Genomic DNA, 7957 nt, shown 5'->3' on the forward strand with positions numbered 1-7957 from the left:
CAAGCTCAGCTCACACTAATTACAGCCATCAATTTGTTTGTGGGTTTACGCAAAACAAAACCCCGAACTCATGAGTGGAGGCCCCCCCCCACTTCTTTTTAGGAAACACGGAATGAACAAAAATCAATACAGACTATTATCATAATTTAAAGATATTGTGAAGAAAAACTTCAAAATAATTTGCGCATTACAATTTACACGGCAAAGACGACTGAAGCAAGAAAAGGTAAAGTTAAAACTAAAAAACTGCGGAGTTTTGCTGTATAAAAAGCAATGTGGTAGATTTGTGTTTGTTTACAAAGATAGTCTTCGGTTAATGAACTCCAAGTTTAGACTTGCCTTCGTCCAGCCCGAAAGAATACGTAAAGTCCCTAGACTCAGGACTTACCGTCTCGACGATCTTTTACTCTACCGTCATTTTAGGCAGCATGGGTACACAGGTAATAAACTGGAAGACCGTGTTTAACTAAAAGCAACGATGATGTAAGAACAAAACCAAACTAAGAACGGTTAAGAAAAAGTGTGCTAATCCCCGAAAGTTTACAGAGGCACAATTTTGTTTTGATTTCAAAGATCAGAGAGATGAGGAAAACGTTCCTTCGTAGTCACGGCCAGGGCGACACAGGACGACCAGCAGCAGCAATGAATGAGGCTTTGCCTGAAAGAAAGCCATAGATTTGCATTTTGAAAGAGGCAAGATTATATAAATGGTACGTAGTTGTGAGTTAAAATAAAATATATTTGTAGTAGCAGCAAAAACAGTACGCCTGTCCTGTTAGAAATGGTGGCAATATTTAAGTGGTCAAACGTCATGTGGAATATGCTGCCTGAATTATTTTTTAAGATTTTGCGATATTTAGAATGAGTTCACCCCCCCGTAGGCTACCGTTGTTACAAACAAAGAGTGAGATATACAGGAAAGACTGACCTTACGAGAATGAAATTCCCAAACGTACCGGCAGAGAGAATCCCACAGCAAAGCAATTTACCAACTCGAATCTGTTTACAGCTCTTTGGTACCTCAACCAAATAAAAATATTTCTAATTTTCCACAGCAAAGAAATGTTCTATAATCAAGAGACGAAATTCTTTGTTTTATTTTGTAATGAGACCTGGTGTTACCATCTTCAACTACTATTTCACAGAATATTTTTCAAATAAGTAAGAATGGAGGTACAAAAGTACGATGTTGAATAAAAAAAAAAATGTTACCATATAGGGTCATTTTAAGGTTCTCATGTTTTTTGTTAAATCAAGACAATCAAAATAGAAGAGAGAGAGATAGAGAGCGTGATCCAAACACAACTGTTCGGTAATCTTGTTATTATAACGTTCTTAATATATATTAGAACATAATTTAATTTAAAAAGAAAGCTACACAAATACTTGGATAAAATCGTATTATTATTATTATTATTATTATTATTATTATTATTATTATTATTATTATTATTATTATTATTATTATTATTATTATTATTTTGGATGATGATAATGATGCTTAATAGCATTTCAATGACGCACCAGAACCAGTATGAGAAATGGCACTTAATATATTTTGGAAATTCAACGGTCCGGTCGTGCCAAACTCTATTTTAGCTTCCTTTGACCTTTCTGTTTCCTAATATTAGCAGTTATGACTTGGACCACCGACGGATGGTCTCTTGTTTGTCACTTTTTCTTGAGCTGTATTTTAACAGAGATCTTTCACATTCACAGTTGATCCCTGATCCCCTTTTCCTGCCGAGAGCAAACCGATTCGCTGAGCAGCATCACCAATATGCAGTAAATGTGCATCGCTTTAGAACTTCAGTTCCAGAGGTCCTTTATTCCTCACACCGTAAGACTGTGGAACAGCCTCCCAGAGAATGCCGTCCAATTGAACTTCAAAAGTTCATGTGAAGATGCAACGCATTACTACCCAAATTCAATTCAACGTGTATTTTGATATTTTACTTACATTCCTACTTATTTATTTGTTAATTTATCTGTTTTTCTAATAACCAAGCTCTCTTTCTGTATCTCCCCTTATTTTCTGTTGCTTCTTTCAAGTGAACACCATATTATTTGGAAGCTTGAATTTCAAGTCAATGGGAACTGTGGGTTTGTTCCATATTCCATATGAATGCAATCTGTGGGGCTTCGTAGAAACCTTAACCTTAGTGCACGGACGGATAAATAAAGCACCGGACAGACCAGGACGGTTAACTAGTCAAAAATAAGAATGGAATTTAATCTCCCAAAGTCAAAATTAATTGAAGAGCCAAAGATACTACAAATCCATTCCATCAATCATCTTTCCTCTCAAGCGGCAACAGAGCTTTTCTTGGACAATTATGCTCACCTGTCTGAACTGTTGAATAAGAAAGAACAGCAGTTATAAGATCTGAAAGAACAATACACAACAGCAGTAATACTAAGAGGTGAATGAACAATATTAGTAGAAGTAGGTAAATGAACAAGGAGCGATAGCAGTAGTAGTTACAGGTGAATGAATAAGCGCAATGGCAACAGCAGTGATCAAAGTATCGAAAGCCTTCGAGCAATCATAAGTAAATAATCTGCAGACTACTTGTACTAGTTGCAGTAGTATAAACGAAAGCACTTGAAATTATGGATGACTGAACAAGCAACAATCATTTATCATAATTCATTTTACAAAAGTTGCGAATCCTGACGCACAAAGGCAGGTTTGACCAATAGCTTAGTCATCACTACTGCAGGCTGCAGCACCTGCTCTCTGCGGAAAAATTGACTGAGCACCTGGAAATCCATCGTCAAGAAATCGAATGATTTTCTGAGGTAGCCTTTGGCTTGCAAAAGTTTACCTCTTTCAAGCAAACCTGATTTTGAATAAAAGTACTAATTAATAACGCGGGCTTTGTTTATCTGAATAATTTAATACTATTATTATATGCTTTCTTGCTACAGAATACAAACTACTTTCGACTACAGGTTACTATTTTCATTATCATTATTATTTTGTCAATTAAAATGTCGCTTACAAGGGGATAAAATCGCAGGGATAACCAACTCACTCCACATACAGCGAGAACCGAGAAATAGCTCAGTGGAAACTCGTCATCTTGGTCTCCAAGTTCTGACGCTCTTTATCTCCTTCCGTGTTTCCGTAGCCCTAGTGATATATCCCTTTAGAGGCTACATGAAAGTCACTCGACATAAAGATGGAAGGAGAATCGAAGCAAATTCCAGCTGGTGCCGGGGAATGAATAGCCGTGATGCCATCCTCAAGGATATGGACCCTGTCACTCTTTCAAGGCATTCACTCTTTCTGGCATTCACTGCGACTCGGCTACTACGTCCACCAAACGATTCATCATGAGATATGACGAAAAATTCAGGGTATTCAGCGTTGTATAGTGTTTAATTCGTTATGACCAATTTTTCCATGAGTGGACTAACCAGTTAGTTAGCCTTCATGACGAAAAAACACAACCTGGCCAATTCAGTGTCGTATTAAGTGAAATTCGGCAGGACCTGAGTTCATAATAACGTACAACAACAAACCTGCCAAATGACTCATGGTGGTCATTTAGTACCATTTATATAGTTGCTAACAGGACAGACTAAACAGTAGATAATTCACTGGGATCTATCTGGTATGATATGCTTAAGAAAAGGGAGGCCCAGAAGAACAAGTAAAAATTGCGCCGAAGTTTCTTCGGCGCAATCGGGTTTCTGTACATCGTATAATCAAGGCCACCGAAAATAGATCTATCTTCCGGTGGTCTCTGTATAATGCTGCATGAGCCGCGGCCCATGAAACTTTAACCACGGGCCGGTGGTGGCCTTCCTATATCGTTGCCAATTGCACGATTATGGCTAAATTTAACCTTAAATAAACTAAAGACTACTGAGGCTAGAGGGCTGCAATCTGGTATGTATTGATGATTGGAGGGTGGGCGATCAACATACCAATTTGCAGCCCTCTTTGCAACCATCTAGTCTCAGTAGTTTTTAAGATCTGAGGGCGGACGGACAGACAAAGCCGGCACAATAGTTTTCTTTCACAGAAAACTAAAAACGGAAGGTTAAGTTCCCTAAAAAATTAAATCTCGATCCTCCCGCGGCGGAAACGGATGAAGCGGAGCTACGGTTACACAGCTTGGGAAGTAAAAACCCTGTAGCCCCATGATCAAAAAAATAAACATTCATTAGTCTACTTCCACAAAGAAAAAATCCCTTTGACCGTCATTTCAAAAAAAAAGCAAAACTTTATTCATTTTTATTTACAAAAAGAAAACTTCCTATAACCTCCATTTCTGCTTGCAAAAATTACTTTTAAATTGTGTTTAAAGAAAATTTCCATTGGTTTCTGCCTCTGAAACTTGAAAAATTTTCAGTGATCTCTGTTTAAGAAATGCAAAATTTGTTTTATCGAATTCAGAATAAAAACAGGCTTCTGTTTTCTCCCCCTCTGAAATTATGGAAACTTCCGAAGAGCTTAAATTTAGGAAAGATTCTAATCACCACTAATTTAAAACTACAAGAAAACTAGTCTCCGCTTTTTGATACAAAAGCTTTTAATCAGAAAAAAAGACTGTGAGTTCCAGAGATGTCGCCGGGACCCTCAGGCCATCCTCGCTTCAGAACAAAAACCTCCATGACGCACCGAGACTCTCGGGATGTAGATCTAGCGCTCCTGATTAAAGTGATCTTTTATGCTTTTTTCAGAAGATACTTTATGTCCTTGTCAGAACTGTAATTACTATTGTATGCAAGGCATTGAAAGCTTTCTAACTATATGTATTTGAAACCTCTTCCTAATTTGTAGACAGAATTGTTCACCATTCTTCAGGTGTGAGAAAACATATCTGACTGTATATAGACGTCCCTCTGTTTTCCTCTAATGTCAAATGCTGCTTTTCCGCTCGCAACAGTTCTTGGCCTGTCAGAGATTTTCTGTCAATAACTACGAGCTGCTCTATGACCAAGAGCCCGTGCTGGCATAAGGCCAGCTTAATAAAAAGCAACAAACTGTCAATAAAATAGAATATCTTGAACCTGCCTCTTACTCGCCACCTCGTTATAAGACTAAAGAATGATTCTTTTCTTAGTGAAGAATTTTTCTATGAACATTGTCCTATCAGGAAAACTTCCTATGGCATCTAGAGTAAGGAGTATTTTTCTCATTAACCGGAAACTAATCTTCATTTTGCTTTGAGAACGTCAAAATTTAACACATATCCTGAAGATTATGTAGTTCAAACTAAAAGTAACTGATAAGAGAGCTTCACCTAATAATTAATTTAATTTTTCCTTTCGAATCCATTATGTCTTGGCAAACAAGATGGTAATGCATTTGAAACAATCATTTTAATTTTCCTAGGTCCAAGTGAAATTATCCAGAGGCAAAAATCATTTTCAGCCTAAAGCTAATCGCACACAAGAAATACAAACCACGAAAGTAAATTCACAGACACAATTTGTTCCCAGTTTCCCAAGTAGGCAGCGAACCTCTAATATGAATAGAATAACTATTCTCACAGCTCACTTCATTCGCTCGATCTTCACACACTAATATCACACGCACATAATCACCGTCCACACACGAATAGTAACCACACACGCACGCACGCACACACACCTATCAATATTCGTCACCTCCATACTTATATTGAGAGCAGTAGGCAAACACGCTGAAGCAAACACAAACACCAGTGATCCCGCCTCAAATATTCCCCGGTTGACAGAGGAATCCCAACTCAAATTGTGCACACTTTCTCTCTCCACCACCACCACCACCACCACTGCCTCTGCCCCCTCTCCTTCCCCTCCCCCCCTCCCCCCTCTCTCTCTATCTCTCTATCTATTTACCTATTCATCTATTATTTTTCTATCTATCTATCTACTTCACCTTTCTCAAGATGGAGAATGAAGTGAAGCGTGCACACTTCCTATCTACAAATATCCTCTCTCTCTCTCTCTCTCTCTCTCTCTCTCTCTCTCTCTCTCTCTCTCTCTCTCTCTCTCTCTCTCAATAAGCTAGAGCAAGAATGATTGCACACTTCCTCTCACCATCTTCAACACACTCTCTCTCTCTCTCTCTCTCTCTCTCTCTCTCTCTCTCTCTCTCCTCCTTCCTCTCACATGCCTTTACCTTTACACCTTAAGCAAGAGCAAGAATGGAGAAAGGTAATATCCGGAATTAAAGATCCCAATCCTTAGGGTAAACAAGGTGATGCAGATATGCGCTCGCTCTATTTGATGGTGTCTTCTCCCGCTGAGCCCAAGAGCCAAAGCGTTACGGTGTCCTTCATTTTTTGCCCTCTCTATTCGAGGGAGGGACAGAGACTGAGATGAAGAGAATTTCTCGTCGTTTTCTCATTCATGACTATTTCAGAATATGGATGGATAGAAGATGAGGAGAATTCTTCGGGGTTTGAAATGTCGATTTTTCATTCTTGGTTGGACCTTATTTTGCAGATTTATTTTTCCATGATTTCTGGATCTGACTGGAGATTAAGGAGCATTTCTTTTTTTTTTTTAATTCTCGTGTATGGACGTTTTATTGTCTAGAATAAGCTGCCCTTATGGCAGAGCGGGTCCTTGCCCCGAGATAAGTGTGTTAAAAGGGAAAGTAGGAGGCCTTTTGTGGAATTGGAATTTAAATATGTGATTTAGGCGTAAAGCCAAGCACTGGGTGAGGCCTTGTGTGGACATCGTTGTCTGCCCAGCCATCAGACACGAGGAGTTTTGTCTGTTGTGGATATGAATGAACAGACGGACTTCTTCTCTTTGTGCTTTCTTTCGTGCCTTCTTCCAAGGATACCCGGGACAAGGAGGGATGGATACATTTTTAAATTTGCTAGAGTTCCCTCTTACCTTTCATACTGATTAGCTTCTCGTGTGTATTCAGGACAGGGATAGACAAGTGAAGAGAATTTTTTTTCGCAGCTCTTAAGGATAAAAAATAGCAGGAGAGGAGAACTGAAGAGAACTTTCAAGTTCAGTTATTACTTTTAAGATCGAGGACCATGACTTTTCCCTTTACCTTCCTTATCTATTTAGAATAGGAAGATGTGGATTATAGAAAACAGCTCATATTTCCGTATCTACAGTGAATAGGGATGGGCGAATGGATCGGCTGAAGACTCCTATATACATATTCACACCCATTACCAATAGAAAATATAGATAAAAAGAAGAATATTTTTCTACTCTTTGGAATATAAAAAAAATTAACCTCCTAATGATATGGAGAAGCCAACTGTTTTTTCTCAAATTTAACCAGAATAAGGATGCGTATGCATGATAAGGTATCGACTAATCTCAACAGCAAACATCCTAACTAATTAGCCGTGATCTCGGGCAGTTTTCCTATGTTGTACAGTCTCACTATCAAAGTCTACAAGAATCATAATTCTAATCAACATTATAAACGCCAAAGGTCGACAATTGCTTGGGGAAAAAATTCAAGGATATTCGCCTCTTGAAAACTTTCTGGGAAAGATAGTTACCAGAACCTCCAATGCTTAAACTCCTACATCAAGTCAAATACAGTGATGCAATACACATGCATTGTCAAGTACAGAGAAAGTACAGCCTTAAATTGTTCAATGAATTACATCGTGAAAGCCGGAAAGACTGGTTGATATGTGTAAACGTTAAACTAAGTCTCTGTTGACCTAAGTAGCTCCTTTTGAACTTGACAGTTAACCGACCGCAAAGGGTTCGAAGCCATGGGACAGTAAAGCAGAAATAAATAAATGGTTACCGAAATACCTAAAAGTGCCCTAAAACAGAGGAAATGGTTTTTAACAAAATATGCAGTTGCTGTTTCACGACACTAGAAATCCTTGACCCACCAAGACGTCCAGACGAAAGCAAGCATATAGCTATCCTTCAGGCAGGGAAGGGCAGCCCTGCACTCCGGCAATGACCCCACCAGGTAACGTTAGACCTCCTAATGATGTTCGCCCTTGGCGCAGGTGTC

Source organism: Macrobrachium rosenbergii, chromosome 7, assembly GCF_040412425.1.
Source record: "Macrobrachium rosenbergii isolate ZJJX-2024 chromosome 7, ASM4041242v1, whole genome shotgun sequence".
NCBI lineage: Eukaryota > Metazoa > Arthropoda > Malacostraca > Decapoda > Palaemonidae > Macrobrachium > Macrobrachium rosenbergii.